This window comes from Macaca nemestrina, chromosome 1 (genome assembly GCF_043159975.1).
Source record: "Macaca nemestrina isolate mMacNem1 chromosome 1, mMacNem.hap1, whole genome shotgun sequence".
NCBI lineage: Eukaryota > Metazoa > Chordata > Mammalia > Primates > Cercopithecidae > Macaca > Macaca nemestrina.
The window spans coordinates 150,412,414-150,428,539 of record NC_092125.1 but is presented as its reverse complement, the minus strand read 5'-3'; the positions used below and the strand labels follow the sequence as shown (position 1 = coordinate 150,428,539).

The 16,126-nt window shown below is 39.0% G+C and overlaps 1 long non-coding RNA gene across 1 annotated transcript; it reads right to left on the bottom strand.

The window, feature by feature from the left end:
- Window positions 1-9,022: 9,022 nt before the first annotated feature.
- Window positions 9,023-15,173, bottom strand: LOC105482733 (uncharacterized). Its single transcript, XR_987825.2, has 3 exons — window positions 14,671-15,173; window positions 11,268-11,498; window positions 9,023-10,250 (listed from the first exon to the last, which is right to left on the bottom strand). It is a non-coding gene; the product is annotated as an uncharacterized lncRNA (long non-coding RNA).
- Between the last annotated feature and the right edge of the window lie 953 nt (window positions 15,174-16,126).

The following is a 16,126-nucleotide window of genomic DNA, read 5'->3' as shown; positions in this document are numbered from 1 at the left end:
CTCCATTGTATCTAGGAAGTAACTAACTTGCTTTTGATTTTGCAGGCTTTTAGGTGGAAAAGATTTGCCTTGTCTCAGATGAGACTTTGGACTTCGACTTTTGGGTTAATGCTGGAATGAGCTAAGACTTTTGGAGACTGTTGGAAAGACATGAATGTGTTTTGAAATGTGAAGACATGAGATTTGGGTGTGGTGGAATGATATGGATTGTCTGGGTTCCCACCCAAACTTTATATTGAATTGTAGTTCCCATAATCCCATGCATGGTGGGAAGGACCTGGTGGGAGGCAATTGAATCACGGGGGAGGTTTTCCCATGCTATTCTCGTGACAGTAGTAAGTTCTCATGAGATCTGATGGTTTCATAAGGAGCTTTTGCCTTCACTCAGTTCTCATTCTACTTCCTGCTACCATGTGAAGAAGGACATGTTTACTTTCCCTTCAACCATAATTGTAAGTTTCCTGAGGCCTTGCCAGCCTTGCAGAACTCTGAGGCAATTAAACCTCTTTTCGTTATAATGTACCCAGTCATAGGCAGTTCTTTGTAGCAGTGTAAGAACAAACTAATACAATACTTTTGATTTTATTATGAAATTTTTGTAGTGTGCTTTTCAGCTTTATCAGATCCATTTGGTTCTTCCTTGTAATGGCCATTTCATCTTTCATCTCCTGTATTATTTTATTGCAATCCTTAGATTCCTTGGATTAGATTAAAATTTTGACTTTGTCCTGAATCTTGATGCTTTCCATTTCTATACATATTCTGAATTCTATGTCTGTCATTTCAGTACTTTCAGTCTGGTTAAGAATCTTTGCTATGGAACCGGCACAATCATTTGGAGGAAAGGCAATACTCTGGCTTTTTGAGTTACCAGAATTCTTGTACGGGTCAGGTCCTTTCTCATTTGTGTAGGCTGATATTACTCTAACTGTGGTATAATTTGAATACCGTGAGTTGACTTCTGAATGTTTTCAGAAGGCCAAGGCTTTGTGCAGGGTCTTTATCTGTAGCTGAATTCTAATTTTTGTCCTTGGTTTCATAGGTGGGTACATTAGCAAAATGTTTTTGGTGACGAAGTTTGGGCTATGACTCAGTAGATGGTGCTTAAGCATAACGGCCAGTAGATAGGCTCTTGCTCAGCCATGAGGAGCCTCTGTATTTCCTCCCAGTTGTTTTTGTGCTCTCTCTTAGTGGTCTGAAAGTGTTGGCTCCTCCAGAGTGCTGGCTGTAGATCTCAGCTTGGCATGCCCAGGATCCATACTGCAGCCCTGGGGTGAGCTCAGGCTTTATGTTCCCTCCCCAGCTTGGAGGAAGCAAGAGATGGGACCTTGGCAATGGCTGTGGCAGCAGGACTTTCACTTGTTTCTTGGAGCTCCACTCCAGAGATAGGCAGAGCCACTACTAGTTGGGACAATCAGCCTTGGGTGGGGCAGCTGTGTTGTGGATTCAAGTCAGGAGTCCCTGCCTGGTGACGCAGTGGGGACAGGGGACTTGGCGAGACAAACTGGCCTCTTCTCCTTAGGGCAGCCGTGGCTTGTTGGAGATGTGGTTAAAGCACTCAGGGTCTTTGTTCCTTTCCCAGTCTGAGGGCAGCAAGGGAAGTACCACTGCAGTGACAGTGGCAGAGGGACTTTCAGTTGCCTCTTGAAGCTTCACCTCAAAGAAACACAAGGATCCTGCTACTGGGAATATTCATCTGGGTGTGGCTGAATATTTAGCCAGAGACCCTGCTTGGTGAAAAGCTGGAGGTCAAAGACTCATAGGAAGGGGTGACTGTACTCCTATCTGTGTGGCGACTGTGGCATGCTAGAAACGTGAGTAAAGCCCTCAAACTCTTTGCTCCTTTCTCAGTCTTGGGGCAGAACCACTGCAGTGGCCATAGCAGAGAGGCTGTTGGTTGCTTCTGAGAGCTCCATCCCTGGGAAACCCAGAGCAACTACCAGTGAGAATGCTTAGCCTGGGGTGGGACAGCTGTTCTGTGGTCCTGAGCCAGGGGCCCTGCCTGATGAAGAGTTGGGGTGAGGACTCACAGGGAAGAAACACTGAACTCCTTTCCATAGGTGGCTGTGGCGTGCTGCAGGTGCCAGCATATCAACCAAGTCCTTTGTTCCTTCCCCAGCCTGAAAGCAGTAAGGGCAGTACTACTGCAGCTGTAATGAAAGAGGGCCTGTGGATGTCTCTGTGATTTTTTTCTTCAGAGAAACACAGATCTGCCCTGACAGAAGTATTCAGGCGGGGGCAAGGCAGTTATGCTGCAGGCCCCCTGCCTAGTGAGGAGTAGCAGGGCCAGGGACCCAGGCAGAAAATCACCTGTTTGTTGGTAAGGCAGCTGTGCTGTGCTGGGGGTCCATGTTAGTCCCTAATCCCTGTACTACCCTCCCGATCCTGAGAGCAGCAGGAATGAGGACTGTGGAGCTGCAAAATTTGCAGGCCTGCCTGTTACCCCTGGGAGCTCTGTTCCAAGAAAATGTAGAGCCGCAACAGGCCGAAAGCCCAGGTTGGGTGTTGCTGAGATCCTAGGTCAGGAGGCCTTGCCCTGTGAGGAGTAGGAGGGGTGGGGACCCTCATGGAAAACACTCTGGCCACTTTTCTATAAGGCAGTTCTGCTGTGCTGGGGGTTTGCATTAGTCCATAGTCAAGGCACTCTCTCCCATGGGTGGTGGGGTCCTAGGGTGTCTCCTGAGTCCAGGATCGCAAAGGGGTCCATGACAGAAGTGTGGTCCCCAGGGACTCTCACTCACTCACCATTTTCCTGAGGTGGGGACCTCCCCAGCTCTGTACCGCTCCGGGTGGGTAATTGTCATATCTCGCTCTTCTCCATTCTTCACGGGTTGTGTTGTTTTCTTCATGAATTCCGAAGTTTCCTCTTGGATGATCTGGTTGAAGAGCCAGTGTGTACTGACCACACTTTCTTCTCTCCTTGAAATTGGTGCACATTAGCTGCTTCTAGTCAGCCCTCTTGCCCAGAATCCCCAAAAAGAAAATTATCAGTTCAGGGATTGTAGCCTTTGTTTTGTTTTAACATGAGATATGTGATTATAATAAACTTCAAGTACTCAGGACCATTTTATGGATAAAAGGAGAATCTAACTTTTAAAAGTTGGGAAAATAATTTAATATTGGAAACTCAAGAGTTACAAATTCTTACAGTTATTTCAAAACTAAAGGTTTCTTTAGAGCTCCAAACTTTGAGCCATAAATCCTATATCCCTCATCAAAGCCAGTACTGATAACATTGAACAATTGCTGAAGAGTAACATTCTCCCTCTCTTTACCAATGTAAGCCTTAGCATTGGTACTATCTTGAATCATCTTTTTGCATGTCATTACGATCAGAAAAAATAAAAAGCTACCCAGAAAGGGCAGCCACATTCTAAATAATAGCTTTTATCTCCCTGAGGGGCTGCTAGTACCTACCTGATTAGAATTCATTTGTAAACAATAGAGCCCTTTTAAATCTAAATTACATTTCCTTTTTTTTTTTTTTTTTTTTTTGAGACGGAGTCTCGCTCTGTCGCCCAGGCTGGAGTGCAGTGGCGCGATCTCGGCTCACTGCAAGCTCCGCCTCCCGGGTTCACGCCATTCTCCTGCCTCAGCCTCCCGAGTAGCTGGGACTACAGGCGCCCACAACCGCGCCCGGCTAATTTTTTGTATTTTTAGTAGAGACGGGGTTTCACCGTGGTCTCGATCTCCTGACCTTGTGATCCGCCCGCCTCGGCCTCCCAAAGTGCTGGGATTACAGGCGTGAGCCACCACGCCCGGCCTTAAATTACATTTCCTAATGAATTGTTTCTGTTTATTCAGTTTACATTAAGAAACTCTTCATTCATTGAGCAAATCCTTACTGAAACCTATATTATGCCAGGCATTCTGATAAATACTAGGTATGCATCAATAAATAAAAATTACTCCATTTTCAGAAATATTTTTTAATAACTCCTATGTATTAAGTAGGAATTTTTAAAAATATACTACAGACAAAATTCCTGATCCTCATAGAGCTACAGTCTGATGGAGGAAAGGGGAAATCATGCAAACAAATATGTATATCTCAAATTTCTAAAATAATAAAGGATTAGAATTATGAGGAGAAATAATGCAGAGAGAAATGGAGAAATCCTGAGTGTGATGTTTAAGTCCCAGTGGTCAGAACACACAATGGTTTAAGTCATCTCTGGAAGTGATTTTGGGGACACAGATTTGAGTAAAAGAGAGATTGAACTATAGAATATTTGTGGGAAGAAGGCCAGGTGCAGTGGCTCACTCCTGGAATCCCAGCACTTTGGGAGGCTGAGGTGGGCAGATCACGAGGTCAAGAGATCAAGACCATCCTGGCCAACATGGTGAAACCCTGTCTTTACTAAAAATACAAAAATTAGCTGGGCTTGGTGGTGCACACCTGTAGTCCCAGCTACTCGGGAGGCTGAGGCAGGAGAATCGCTTGAATTTGGGAGTTGGAGGTTGCAGTGAGCTGAAATCACACCACTGCACTCCAGCCTGGGTGACTGGGCAAGACTCCATCTCAAAAAAAAAAAAGAATATTTATGGGAAGAAATTCATGAGAAAGTGTAGAAAACCGTGCCTGGCAGAAAGGAACAATTACAAAGCACTTGAGATAGGAAAGTGCTTGACCTATTCAAGCAGAAGCTAGAAAGCTAGTGCAGTGAGCAACAGGAGGAAGGGAAGGAAATGAGATTGAGAAGGAGGATACAATGCTAGATTACATAGAACAATATTGTTTAGAGTTTAAAAATATGAACTTTGTTGTATGTATAATGAGAAGCCAATAAAGGTTTTGAAGATGAAAATGACCACTGTGGTTAGTTAGCAGATGATGGAATATAATGTGTAATAATGTCAACAGGAAGATAAATTAGAGAACTATTGCACCGACTAAAGTTAAATTAGAAACAAAAAACAATGGTGACTGGGCAAGGATATTAGACGATGCTAGATGGTAAATTTAAGATGCTAAATTTCAGATTTACTGAGTTTTAACCGTTTAAAATGATTCAGATTTTTAATGTGAGCAACGGGGAGATAGTATTGTCATTTCCTAAGATGAGAAAGAATAGAAGGACATGATTGATGGGAGGGTTGGCAGGAATCAGAAAAAAGACTTTGTTTTGGATTTCTTTAGTTAGAAATATTGATTTTGCAGTTGAACATATGAATTTGGAATTCAGGAAACAAATTGGCATCAGTAACATAATGTTTGGAAACTTTAATGTTGAGGTGATGTTTAAAGACTTAGGACCAGATAAGATGATTAGTGAGAGAGTATACAAAAGAAGAGGTCTGAAGACTCAGCTAGGATGCTTCAACTTTCAGAAGTTCAGAAGAAGGTATAATAGAATAATCAGTGTTACAGGCTGAATGTTGTCCTCCCAAAATATATGTTGAAATCTGAAACTTCAGTACCTGTGCATGTGATCGTCTCTGGAAATAAGATCTTTTAGATGTAATCAACTTCAAAGGAGGTCATTAGAATAGAGATCCAATGTGACTGGTGACCTCATAAGAAGAAGCGATAGAAACACACAGAAGAGAATGCCATGTGAAGACATGGTTGCATGAGGTGAGAATGACATGATATTGGAGACAGAGATTGAAGTGCTGCAGCGACAAGTAGAGGAATGACAAAGATTGCTGGCAAACCACCAGAAGCCAGGAAGAGACAAGAAATAATTCTCCCTTTATGAGTTTCAGAGGGGAGCATAGTCCTGTTAACATGTGGATTTTGGACTTTGATTCTCCAGAACGGGGAGAAAATAAATTTCTGTTTATTGTAAACCCCCAATTTGTGGCACTTTAAAAGGGCCTCCCTAGAAAACCTAAGTCTGCAAGGGAGGAGAGAAAGAAGTAAGTATGTGGGAATTGACAGTGAAAGATCAAATAAGACGAGGATTGAGAACTGACCTTTGAAGATCACAAGTGAACAAGACAGTAGGAGCATCTATGATGACTGTGGATGAAAAGCTGTGGGGTTGCAGATTCAAGAGATAAAGGGATTTTCACTTCCTGCCAAGATGGAGTAATAGAGACTGGACTTACTCTCCCACATGAAACAACTAAAAAGTGGACAGAATATTTAACATAAAAGTTCTCAATACATTGACCATCAAAAAATGAAGGACAGTGATCCATTGACAAAAAGCATGAGCTTTTGATTGCTCTATTTACTGCCTGGAGAAAGATTCCAGGTCATAGCACAAGGAGGACCTGGGTGTTTTCTAACACCAACAACCAATTTTCCAATACCCTGATTCTTTTACACCAACTAGAGGTCCTACAATTCAATTCCATTATGACACTAATGACCGAGAGTTTGCATGAGACTCTACAGGTTTGAAGGCTCAGTCCCACAAGATTGACCACACTTCAGATTCCAGTTGCTAATGGGATGCCTAGACTACCTACCTTCAAGCTTGGCCAACTACAAAGTAAGAGGTTCCCAGGACATCCCCTCAGGGTTAAGAATTTGCTGTAACAATTTACAGACACTGGAAACAGGCAAGTTAAGATCTTAATGAATTTATTTGAGCATGTCACAATATATGAATTGGACAGCACCAGAAAACAAGCAGTTAGTGCTCCATTAAGGGGGCATAAGGCAAAAACTTTTATAAGGGACTCATGAAAACAAGACAAAGAAAATGTTTAACTGGTTAAAGTGAAAGTCTTTAGAGGTTGATTGGCAGTAGCTGATTAGTTAAGCTTAAGTTTCATGTTGCTGTTTACATTGAGTTGGGTTTTGGTTTTCTTCTGCAGGAACCCAAGGTGCTGGAGTTGTCTCAGCCTATTGGTCTCCCAAGTAACTATTTTAATGTTACTATTGCCAGTTTATTCTAAAGCTCAGGAACAGCCAAATGGAAGAGATGCAAAGGTCAAAGTATGGATGAAAGTGTGCAGAGCTTCCATGCACTCTCCAGGGGAACCACCCTTCCAGAATTTCAATGTGTTCATCAACCTGGAAGCTCTCAAACCCCATGGGTTAGGGTTTTTTTACGGAGGCTCCATCACATAGGCATGATTGGTTAAATTAGTGGTCACTGGTGAGGGAAATCAATCTCCAACCTCTCTTCTCTCCCTGGAGGTTGAGGGTCTAAAAGTTCCAACCTTCTAATGGGAAGACTGGTTCTTCTGACAACCAACCCCCACCCTGAAGCTATCTCACGGCCATAAGAGGGTCACCTCATTAGGATAAATTCAAATATGGTTGAAAGAGGTTTGTTATTACTAACAAAAGACACTCCTATCACTCAGGAAATTGCAAGGTTTTTAGGAGCTCTGTTCCAGAAACGGAACAAACATTTATTATTAAATGTACATTTATTATTAAACCACAGAGTGGGAACACAGGTAGAGCACAGAACTTTGAGTTGAGGAGCTGGAATTGCAGGGAGATCAAGGTGGCTGGCATGGATACAGCACAGTACTGAGGTAGAGAGAGCCATACAAAAAAATAACTCCCCAAATCTCCAGAGTCCCACTTGTACATACAGCTGAGTACCGCTCAGTGCATGTGAGAAAACTACTTGAGTTTGGGAAAAGAACCACCTAATGAGGAAAAGTCTTCAGTGCTCACAAGGGGATAGGAATAGTGTTGTTCCCAACAGCCAGAATGGAAAACCTCATGATTCACAGGATATCAGGTAGATTGTTCAGAAGGTTTATGTCTAAACAGAGGGATGAACTTAGTCCTAAATGAAATGCTACTATGTTCTCACGCAACAAAGCTTATAATAAGACTCATATAACTTAACTATATCTCAAGAGGAGGCTCAAGAATATTTATAGAAATAAAAAAAAACAGCACCAACAAAGTAATATTCACAAATATTTAGCATCCTCTGTAAAATTACCATAAATGCCAAAATACGGAAAACTACAATCTGTAATAATGAAAGGAAGCAAGAATAACAAGGAAGTATGAGGAAATGTTCATGGGTGAGTTCGGTTCATAAGTGTAGTAACAGTTTAGTGGGTGCATGCACAGATCAAAACTTAACAATGATGTGCATTTACTATATGTCAATTATGCCGCAATAAAGCTGATTGAAAAAAAAAAAAAAAAACAGAGACTGGAAGGTGAAGAAGTGGAAAGAGCAACTCTTTGGAGACTTTTTTTAAAAAGAAAAGTTAATAGAAGAATGATGTTGTGGTTGGAAGAAGAGATAGAATAAACAAATTTTCATGTGTTTTTTTCTGTTTTGAGGAAATAAATAGTATTTAAAAATAGAATTTGTAGTAGATAGTAACTAAGTGGACACAAAAGATAGGATTAAATGGATTACTGGAACACGTATAGTGTAGCATCAGACATAGAGAAACCTGGGTTGCAATCACTACTGTGGTGCTTCATTGCTGTGATCCTATGCAAACCACTTATACCAAATGGCCCTCAATTTCTTCTTTTGTAAACTGAAGATAATAACAATATCTACTTGCATTGTATTTACAATTTAGAAAATCATAAATACGTAATAGAATCTGGCAGCAAGCATAAAACATAATTAACATTTTGCCTTTGCTTTCTCTGGTCTGTGTAGATAATAAAATGATACACTTTGCAGTGGTTTAGGAAGTTTGTCTTATATAAACACAGAATAACAGTCTACCAATTTTGTAGTATTTTTATTTCTTCCAGTCTGTTTTACTTTGCTAATTGCATACAGATGAACTGTCTTAGAAAAGTACTTTTATGATACTTACTATTTTGGGGAAAGTTAGAGAACAAAATAATATTTTTTGATCCTTCAGAGGAACATATAGAATAATGTATTAACTCCATTTAAGATTCTGTCTCCAGCCTCATCCAAGCCGCTTTTTACCTTAAACCATACATTTTATTCCTCTGTGTAATCAGTGTCTCCTAAACCCAAATATACTCAGGTCTCTGTGCACTGAAATATTACGGCCTTTATTTATCCTGGGACACATTCTTTTCTCTCCACTTCCTCCACTCCTTCCATGCTGTTCTCACCCATGACCAACACTCAACTCACTCTTACGGAGTTTATCAAACTACCAATTCTTCCAAGTGTTTCCTATTTTATGAAGTATTTCCCAAAAGATAGCCTCTCCTAGCACCGTTGCCTGACATACCAAGCTCTCCACTACAACTCTATTTTCACACTAGTGACACACACGCACAAAATCTGCATTTTATTGGCCTCACCAGCCAAACTCGTGTGATACATTTATAGAATAAACAAAATATCAAAATTCTGATCCCTGCTCCTTTTCTCCTTTTAATATCTTGGAGTTTTGTCCTATCTAAGGATCTCCTACTTGAGATCATGGAAAGCAGCACTGTTAGTAATAAAACTCTGATGCTGATGCCAAGACATGAACAATGTTTCCAAAACGACCCTGACAAGGCCAACAGAAACAAAGTGTGTTTCTAACAGGACATGGCCAAGATCACACTGAAGCTACTTCTGAGTGACTGCTGCTTTCTTGCTTAGCTGATCTGGCCTCCTGAACAAAGATTACTGAAATGCCCAGCAACTAAACTGCCCACTCTTCTTCACAGTGTATCCAGATCAGCTTCCACATCACTAAGCCCTTCTTCAATAATTCAACACAAGCCGAAACTCTGTTAAAACTTGCCACTCTCCTCATTGAAAGGCTCTATGCTTGTCTTCCATCCTGTTTCCTTTACTGAAACAAGATTAAAGACCCTATCCTTTTTTTTTCCTGTATATAAGTGGTTGATGGATTTTAACACACTAGTGATTCCTCCTGTGAATCCCTCAGAGATGGTGGAAACTGAGGCTGATGGGGGAACAACTTTAGCTAGGGAAGGAGGGTGTTGGTTCTCACATTTGACCCACACTGCTCCTGCCCTGGGATTGTTCCTCTCTGCCTCCCTTCCCTACACTGCTGCTGTCCTCCTTTGGACATTTCTATTTATTTATTTTTCTGGCCTCTCAGATCAGCAGGAGAGCACCTAGGTCTCAGGGCCTGCTCTCTCTGGCAGGCCTCTGCAACAGCACTTGTGAAGTGCTAGTGATTCACTTCCTTCTCTGTTGCTCAGCCTTCTCTTTCTTGGCAGGCAGTCCAGGGAGTGGAGGAGGGTGCAGTATAGCAGGGAAAGCCAGGCACTGCCTCACATTTTCACTGGAATCATTGCTCCCTCTTATTGGCAGGTCAGGTTGTTTAGTCTGAGCCATCAGACTAGATTTTGCCTTCACTTGTAGCGATCTCCCTCAGCGGCCCTCTTGCCCTTCCCTCCAGTCTGGCCCCTGTGTGGAACACCAAAACAGCAGTTACATTTGTGCAGGTGGGAAAACTAACTTACCAAATTCTTTTTCTGCCCTTTGACAAATTAAAGGACGCAACTGGGAATATCTTACAAGGCACAAACATTCTAGGATGGCTAGGAAAGTTCTGGCTTATTCTGTTAGGATGCTTGTCTGCTCAGCACACACAGAAAACCTTTGGAGTTTATAGGACTTAACCTCTTGCTTAAGTCAACTGGAGTTTTATGATTGCTTATGTAATCCAAACACTACCCTTTAAAAATATAGCAGTTGATTTTATATTAATGTTGATTTTGTGTTTAGCTGCCTCCCCCTGTGAGATTGTGAGTGGCCTGCCAGGAGGAATTGGTCTTAGGGGAGTAGCCCCTATCACATTTCTGGGTGAGTAGCCCTAGCACAGCAGTCAGCCTGGAATGGATTCTTACTGGAACTATCCATGAAGCTGTTTATAAAGATGCACATATGCTAGGACATTCAGCAAATCTCCTAACTGGTGTATGGTTTAAACCAGGCAATTAAAATATTATTTCATATTGCATGTTTAAAGAAGCTAAGACTGGTTAAATTCTTAGCAATCAAATTGGACAAATTAATAAAGTGGGTCTCTGGCTATAATTTGATTTTGGTTATAAAATGTCTTCAAAGATGAGTCCATTTCCCCACAAAAGATAGTTGCCCACAAAAGAAGTTGAATTCTGTCCAGCAGACATTCACACATCCTAAGTGATTTGTGTGGAGCATTGACAATAGTAACAACTTATACCTCTGGACTCCTAAATAGCACCAATAACTTTAGGTGGTTGATCCTAACTACTTCAGAGCTCAAATATGCTTCTTCAACAAATTAAAAACTACATTTGGTGGACATCAAAGCAATAAATTATAAAACTCATACACTATTTTGCCAACACAACATTATGTTTGTTATAATGTCATGTCACAATCCATGTGATATTTTGTGGACAGACACCGTGGTTCTTTATGTATATTAATACTCACAGCAATCCTTGCAATAGGCATTATTATCTTCATTGAAAAATGAGGAAACTAAGGCAGAGAAAAATCAAATGACTTTTCCCATGTCAGATGGCTGGTAAATTTGGTAGTTTGGCTCCAGTAAGCGTGTGTTTCAAAACAGCCCTGTCACAACTCTTTCTATGCCGTACACAAGATTTCTATGAAGTAATCTGAAGAAGTCCCTAGCAGTGAGACCACAACAGAGGATCTTCCCTACACGAAAAAAAAAAAAAAGGGTAAAGAAGGTTGTCCTAGATATTCTCAGTGATTTTTTGCATTTTTAGAGTACAACTCATATCGGTTTAGCAACATTGAACCTATTTTAGCTTCCTTGCAAGTTACTGATATTTTTCCTCATTATAAAACCTTCAACTATATAAAGATTTTTCTCAATTTTTGCAGAAAACTAGGATGAATAAAGCAATGAATATGGTACCCTTTTAAATAACACAACACCTTAGGTAGGAATTTGTGCTGTTTTTGTTGTTGTTGTTGTTGTTGTTGTTTTTGGAAGATTTACAGCAAATAAATAAAGTGGTCTCTGGTAGTTCTGGGACTGTATTATCCATAGAATCATTTTATTTGTACATTAATGAAATTTAGTACTATCGTGAAATTTATAAAAAATAACATTTAACATATTCTTAGTTGTAAAATCTACATTCACAAGAATCCAAAGTCCTTGTAAAAAACAACCGTCTTCTGCTAAACATATAAATCACCCCTTCAGAGAGTATCTGTATCCTTGGTTTTTCTTGAAATTGTGAGTTTCATAAGTTTGGGGAGAATTCAGTAGTCTGTATACCATTAGTATGCTAGGACATCAAAGGAAAAATGGATAAATACCAGAATTTATTTCCAACAAGAAAATTATTGTGCACAACTATTCATAGTTAAAGCAGTTTTGAAAATAATATTTAATATGTTTTTAAAAGGCTAGTCAAGATATTGCAAGTTTTCTCATGCATTATTTACCTTCAGGAAACATGAAGAACTCAAGTGTAAAAAAAATATTAAAATTGAAAAAGCCACACTACCTCAAAAAATAATGGAATTTTGGGGAGTTTTGTTCTTATAATGTCTTAGTAGATAATATGCTGAAATACATAGAATGATATGTCAAAGTAAGTCTTCATTAGAATCTAAACTAATGGAGTTTCATGTGTGCCTATGACTAGTTAAAACAACATCCTGGCATTTAAACTCATCATTGAGATCAGAACTAATGGGGGCAATCCAGACTTGCATTGTGAAGTTGCAAATTATGGTAATTTCTCAGGTAATTTGAAACAGTTTCGATGACTTTTTTCTGTCTGCTTCAGGAAAGTACTAAACAATAAGAAAATGTTATGTTTCCTGTTGGGTCACTGATAAAACGTAAATGAACCAATGACTCAAAATAAATTCCAAAGAGAACAGTATTTATGTATTCACCATGATTGTAAAGGCCAATGTACGAGGTTGAAACATCTTTATAGTACAAGTTTGCAAAACTATGTTTACTAAACCCTGTTAGCAATAGAGTCTTAGAATGGAGTCAAAAGCTACAAAAATAATTGAATAAATAGGTAATGTATGTTAATAAAATATCTTATTTATATAACTTATCCGTGATACTCCAGACCTACCACCTCTTTTGTTTTGCTTAAGATTCCGACCTTTTAAACTAATCATTTTTGCTTCCTACATCTTCATTAACACATCATTAACTCTGTAATTTAACCTGAGATCCATTCTTAATTCTTCTCTCTCAAACTCATAAGGACTTTATGATAGCTATGTGGTAAAAACAAAGTCTCTCTCTCTCTCTCTCTCTCTCTGGCTCTCTCTCTAAGGAAACACTCAAAACTCTCTCCATAGCTTACTGTTGCTTGAATCACCACCAAACATTTTCTCTCTCCTCTCCTGGCGGAAGATGCTAAGACATCCTATGAATATGTGATGTTGGTGTTTTGTGAGTGTGATTTTACCTAATCGGGAAGTCAGGAAGGAGGAGAATGACCTAACCTGCCATGTTTTCTTTATGAGAACATCTTCTTGGCAATGTATGGTTTCATGAAGTAGCTATAGAGATTTAAACTTGCCCTTAAATTCTGGGTCAAGAAATGCTACTTTTCCTGCCATTCATTTCGATGAACCAGTAGTTTATTAAGCCAGTATCATTACTTTGAATTTGATTTGTGAGCATTACACAAAAAGCTGTATGTGCTTGTATTTGATAAACAGAAGCATCTGACTTTGATTTGCATTATTATATTTGGATTATTCAGTGATTGCTTGAAATGGCTCATGTTGATCCTTATATATTTTTCTTTCCTTCCTTCCTTCCTTCCTTCTTTCTTTCCTTCCTTCCTTCCTTCCTTCCTTCCTTCCTTCCTTCCTTCCTTTCCTTCCCTTCCTCCTTCCTTCCTTCTTTCCTTCCTTTCTTTCCTTTTTTAAAAAATTATTACTTTCAGATGATGATAAGAAGAAAAACAATGAGAGTAACTAGTTAGAAATCATCCAGAAGCTTTAATATAGAAACAAAAGCAAAAATAAATACTCCCATCCACACACCCATTTTTTGCTTGAGAATCTCAGGGGAACTAGTTAAAACAGTTGCTAGGCAGCCTGTTCCTCATCTCACAATGAGTTAGAACTTTAATCATGTTTACAGAGATACCATGTAAAACTCTAAATGAATAGTCTTATTTTATAGCTCCAATTTAATTAATAGCTAATATTTTAGGCATGTTTATACTAATTGATTACATAGAAATATATTCTATGATATATACATATTTCAGAAATTCTATGATATTTTTGGAAACTTGGTTTTTTTAAACCTTCATATTTTATTGCCTTGGAGTTTACTTGGAAATTGCATACACTAATCTGCTCATACATATCTAGTCTATTTTTTTTCATTCTACAGAGAAGGCTATATTTTCCTCTACATCCCTTGAGAGACAGTACCTGAATCTACTAGTAATGATATTGTCAAAGAAATTATATAGAGAGCTAGGAAGATAGATAAATGGTATATCTCTCACATACACAAATACTCACACACAAGTGTTTGTGTGTGAGAGAGAGTACATATGTTCATTCCTATAAAAATAAATACACATATATAACTTTCTCTATTTCTAGTTATAACTCCCTCAACCATGATAAAAAAATATGTCTTTCTTCTCTTTATAATTTAGGTATTTCTATAGACAGTTTTCTTTATTCATGTTGGGAAAATCTAAAGTACTTTTAATTTTTCTTCATTTATTTCTCTATTGTGTTATGTACTTTTGTTGCTTTTGCCTTGAATTTTTATTTTAGATGTTCAGGCAAGTAAAACAGTCCAGGTATAGTCTCCACAAAAAATAGGGAGTCCAGGGATACAGATCCTTACCTAAGTCATGCTACTGAAGGACTAGCACATTTCAGGCCCACGTTCTTCTATACCCTTGCCATCGGTCTCCTGTTCCTTTGTACCTCATTATGAATTCATCTGTAACATTCTGTCATCTATTAGTCTTTCAGTTCTTACTATGTTCCAAAGCCGGTACACTGATTCAATCTCATATTCCCAGACCAGGATTTCTTAACCTACAGTGAATGAACAATCCCATGTGTATCTGTTTTAACTTTTTGTTTCTCGGTATTTTCAGTTTTGCTTTGTTTTGTTTTATTTTATGAGAACAGGGACCATATATTTCATCCAACTTTTAAAGAGACTCTCGAATACTAAAAAGGGTCATCCTAGATAAGAGTCAAGATCTCTGGGACAACCCAGAGTAATTGTGGACACACTTCCATGCTGTGGCGACGTCTTCTTCACCTATTAGGATTGAAGAGGAGTCATGGTCTGCCTAATGTTATAAAGGGCAAGTCTGACAAGGATAATCTCAGATGAAGGTGCTCTTATTTAGAAAAGGTTAATATGACCTATAACATTAAATTTTAGATTAACCCTCTAATGACAATACAGCTGATTAATTTTTTGTAATTTTTAATTGAGCTTAATCTCTCCAATAATAATAGCAAAAAAGATCTTAAACATTCAGAATCCCTAGACAATAAAATATTTAACACAGAGAGTGGGCAGGGGACATGGCTACCTATAGTTCAGCAGCGCTGACAAACTGCATGACACTGGACAAATCATTTAATCTTGATGTCCCTTAGTTACCTTGCCTTGAAATGGGAATGCTAGAAGTTTCACTACTTCCTTTGCAGGGTTACTGTGAGTATAAAATAGAATAACTAGAAAGCTAAAATATATATGTAATTTATGTATCTATAAGTAATGTGTGGAACTTTTAAGCCTTGTATGGGAACAAAACAAATATACACTGTAGTATTCTATGAACAAATCTGTTAGCCAACATTCTGATATTGAATATTTATACACAATATAATGTCTCCATTTATTTTCTGGACAGAATATACGAGATTTCTCAGCATAGGATTTCCCCTTCTCTTCTTTAAGTATTCTCCTCAGTGTATGAGAGGCTGTATATTAGAGAAAAGACATTTGTTTGTAGTCAAACGTAAGCTTTTATATCTACTCTGCCCTTTTACTAGATCTGGGTCTCTGGGAAGTTAGTAGGTCCTTTGTGAATGACAGTGTTCTTGTGTTTTGGCAACACCAACTATAGATTTTCCTAACATCAGATTTGTGCTTTGTCAAGTCCCTTGTTTGCTTGGTTTAAATCGCGCTCCCAAGTTCTTAAAGTCTAATTATAGAATTGTCTTGAGTTTATTGATGTTTAACTTCTAGGGCGGTCTATGAATGTCATCAAAATGTCGATAACTTATTCTCCTAGCAGAAAGAAATCCTCTAGGATATGCTGAACCTTCTGAAA